Here is a 4,340-nt window from a genome sequence, read left to right on the forward strand (position 1 = left end):
CAATAAAGCAGTCTTTACCATGAAAAAGAGTGCCTGGGACTCCAAAATTGAGGGGTGAGAAAGTGAGAAATCTTTGCAGGCCTTCTTTTTTAAAAACTGCTTATTTATTTTTGGTTGTTCTGGGTCTTTGTTGCCCTACACGGGCTCTCTCTTGTTGCAGCAAGCAGGAGCTACTCTTCATTGCAGCGCACAGGCTTCTCATTGCAGTGGCTTGTCTTGTTGCAGAGCGCAGGCTGTAGGCGCAAGGGCTTTGTTGCTCCGTGGCTTGTGGGATCTTCCCGCACCAGGGATTGAACCGGTTTCTCCTGCATTGGCAGGTGGATTCTTATCCACCGTACCACCAGGAAGTCCCCTTGCTGGCTTTTTAAGAAGGGTAATTACGTTCGTAATTCTACCTGTGTGCTCTGTTATAAAGTAATGGCAGTAGGCCAATAATTAGCGAATAATTGCTGAATTCTCTCCCGGTTAGTTCTAAGCTGAAAATAGCCCTCTTTGATGTTAGCAACAGTTTCTAACTAGAGTGTAGGCTCCATGGGTATTCATCAGGTGTTTATTTACTTGGGCATAACACTTTACTTTGGCTACAAAGGTTATTGCCAGGCCCTTTCTAGCTTCTTGGACAGTACTACCATAGAAATGAGTATCGTTTCCCCAAGGAAAGGAAAGCTTAGGCAACAAAAGCTTTTATATATATATATATAATTTATTTACTTATTTTTGTATGTATTTATATTTTGGCTGTGCTGGGTCTTCGTTGCTGTGTGCAGGCTTTCTCTAGCTGCAACAAGTGGGGGTCCCTCTCTAGTTGTGCACGGGTTTCTTATTGCAGTGGCTTCTCTTGTTGCAGAGCACAGGCTCTTGGGTGTGGGGGCTTCAGCAATTGTGGCTCATGGGCTTAGTTGCTCCATGTCATGTGGAATCTTCCTGGACTGGGGATCGAACCTATGTCCCTTGCATTGGCGGGTGGATTCTTATCCACTGTACCACCAGGGAAGTCCCAAGAAAAGCTTTTTATTAAAAGAGATAGCTTGTGCACAAAGGAAAAAGTGGCAACGAAAAAAACACACAACTACAAAACAAAACTCTCAGCTCCTGGAGTAGAAAGGGTGAGTTGCTTTTAGGACAAAAGGGAGGGTTTGTCTGATAGAGCACTGAAGACTTCCAGAAATTGTCAACCTTCTTTGATTATCAGCAGGTGGCTCCGTGATGGCTATCAGCAATAGGGAGTGCTTCTGTGAGGGGGAAGAAATGCATGAGAATTTTCTGTAGGAAAGCACAGGAACAGATAAGGTTACAATTTATAGTTGAGATTCTTGTCTTGTGGCAACTAGGTATACTCCTTAGTGTAACAGAGATAAAGTTAATCTTTCGTTCCTTCCGGTCCCTGTTTTTTGTCTCTGGGCCCCAGACCCCTGGGGCCTTTGTTCTTAGCTCACAAGGCCTGTTTTTCTCAAGGCCCTTCCCGGTCCTTTTCCAAAATGGCTATGCTCTTGTCTTCCTGTCTCATGATACCATCAGGGAGCATGACACCGTTTTGATACATTTTTCTGTATTGACAGTAAGATGAGTGCTTATCTAACACGGAGCTGAGACTTCCCTGGTGGGCCAGTGGTTAAGGCTCCACGCTTACAATGCAGGGGGCCCAGGTTTGATCCCTGGTCAGGGAACTGAGGTCCTACATGCCATGCGGTGAAAAATAAATAAATAAAATAAAATGGAGGCTAGCAATATTTTTTTCTATAAAAGCCCAGATGATAAATATTTTAGGCTCGGTGAGTCAAAAGGGAAAATCTGGGCTATTACGTGGCTGCTTATATAACAAGAGAGTAACTGCTCCCGCCCACCCCCACCCCCATTCCTACTCACTGGGCGGTGGGTTGTACAGCTGCTTTGACTCCAGTTGCCTCAGCTGGAATCATCCACCTGACCAAGAGCAGCTGGCTTAAGGCAGAGGGAGACTGGCCTGGCCAGTCAGGTTCACAGGCAAAATGCTGTACTTCACTCTGCCCCAGTGACACCCAGGTCCCAGGGTGCCATTCTCTCCTCTCGGAGAAGCTGGCCCATCTCCTGGTCATCTGCTGGCTGGAGGAGAGCTGGTCTGCCCAGTTCCTGACTCCCCGATTGCGATTCCACCATTGGATGCCTGCCATCTGCCGACAGTGGAGTTTAGAATGTTCAGGTGGTAATGTTCAGGCCCTGAGCAGACCGCTGGCCAGACAGGCAGGCCCTGGGAGCTCTGGGGAGAGCAGGAGTAGAAACTGAAGCCTGGGTTTGGTCTTGGAGGCTGGCAGCCACAGCCCACAGCAGTGCAGATGTGGAGAGTGGGAAGAGGTGCTGCTGGCAGCTGGTGAGTGGAGGCCAGAGGTGCTGCCAGACCCTAAACTGCTCAGTTCAGTTCAGTCGCTCAGTCATGTCCGACTCTTTGCGACCCCATGAATCGCAGCACGCCAGGCCTCCCTGTCCATCACCAACTCCCGGAGTTCACCCAGACTCACGTCCATCGAGTCAGTGATGCCATCCAGCCATCTCATCCTCAGGCCAGCCCTTTCGCAGCACAGAACTATCCAACATCATCAGTATGAGGTTAAGAAACCCTGATCTAGAATAATAATAATAAAAATTATGCTATAATTCATAAAATGCTTAAAGAAAAATCTTGATTTGATCCTCAGATGACTCATTGCCTCTTTTCTTCTTCTTTAAAAAAAAAAAAAACACAAAAAACACAACATTTATTTGGCTGCAGGGGATCTCTAGTTGTGGCATGTGAGATCTAGTTCCCTGACCAGGGATTGATTCTGGGCCCCCTACTTGAGAACATGGAGTCTTAGCCTCTCAACCCCCAGGGAAGTCCCAGATTCACTGCCTCTTTAATATAGTAGTAGTCACTTCTCCACTAGACCATGAGGATCTCATTCACCATTGTTTTATTCATCTTTGTGTTCCCATTTTGTATAATTCAGAATCAACATACACATACACGGGGCATTTGTTAATAATAGTAGCTAGCATCAGCATTTATTGGGTGTTCATCATACATTACCCCCTGTGCCAAGTAACTTACAGGCTTTATCTCATTTGTCACAACAGAGACAGGCACCACTCTTATCTCTACTTTAAGGAAAGGAGATTTGATTTTGGAAGGTTATGTAATTTTTTCAATGTCATATAAATGGAGAAGCTGGAATTGATATATAGTTAATGTATAATTTGTTATAAGGTGTATACTATACACTTTTCCTGCAAGCAGTAGTTATTAATGAGCTTTTTTCTTAAGCCTGTTAGTCATAACGAGCTGTAATACCCCAGATCAGTCTGTGGCTTAGTTCTCCATTTAAAGCTCTACTTCCAGAGAGAATGAAAATCAACAACTCTTTAATTTTTTTGTTCCACTCTCATCTCAAAATTGCTTTTTTCTTTCCAGAACCCACCAGTATTCCTTCAGATTTCAACGCCAAGTTTATAAAAGCACAAATACTTACCTTAACCTCATTTTTGGAAACCTCCACCCGGAGTCCTGACCTATCTTAGACCAGCAAACGTAACCAGACTGCCTCTGCCAAGTATACATTTCAGGGTTGGGGAGAAGATTCCAGCCTCAGATAATAAAGACATTATCAGAATTTTAAGCTATAATAAACTGTGCCAATGAACAGTTTGTTGAACAGCCAAATGAACTTTGTTTTAAAATAAGTTGATTTTTAAAATAGATTTCTCTTGTGGAAGCATTCCAGCATTCTAAGTGGAAAATAACATCACACACTTTGGGTAAAGATATAAGTACAAATCCCACAGAAATGGACATTGAAAAACGTGGCTTCTTTTTTAAGGATATCGTGTGGCCTCATCAAGCTATCGGAAAGATTAGTACAATCAATGTATTATAATTTGTATGTTCATTTTTTAAATAGCAGGAGTTTCTCTTTTTCCCAAGGATTTAAAACTGCTGATTTGATTGCGTATATTAATGATAACTTCCAGATGTTCAAGCTGGTTTTAGAAAAGGCAGAGGAACCAGAGATCAAATTGCCAACATCTGCTGGATCATCAAAAAAGCAAGAGAGTTCCAGAAAAACATCTATTTCTGCTTTATTGACTATGCCAAAGCCTTTGACTGTGTGGATCACAATAAACTGTGGAAAATTCTGAAACAGATGGGAATACCAGACCACCTAACCTGCCTCTTGAGAAACCTGTATGCAGGTCAGGAAGCAACAGTTAGAACTGGACATGGAACAACAGACTGGTTCCAAATAGGAAAAGGAGCATGTCAAGGCTGTATATTGTCACCCTGCTTATTTAACTTATATGCAGTGTACATCATGAGAAACGCTGGGCTG

The 4,340-nt window shown here is 43.6% G+C and overlaps 1 protein-coding gene across 1 annotated transcript in view; it reads left to right on the plus strand.

Annotated features, from left to right (window-relative positions):
- Nucleotides 1–4,016, plus strand: part of TMEM238 (transmembrane protein 238) — a 9,515-nt gene extending 5,499 nt beyond the window's left edge. Inside the window, exon 2 of the mRNA XM_010839882.1 lies at nucleotides 3,425–4,016. The gene's annotated coding sequence lies outside the window, so the exon portion shown is untranslated. The remainder of the gene's footprint in view (nucleotides 1–3,424) is intronic.
- The last annotated feature ends 324 nt before the right edge of the window (nucleotides 4,017–4,340 follow it).

The sequence above is a fragment of the Bison bison genome, unplaced genomic scaffold (genome assembly GCF_000754665.1).
Source record: "Bison bison bison isolate TAMUID 2011002044 unplaced genomic scaffold, Bison_UMD1.0 scf7180017864135, whole genome shotgun sequence".
NCBI lineage: Eukaryota > Metazoa > Chordata > Mammalia > Artiodactyla > Bovidae > Bison > Bison bison.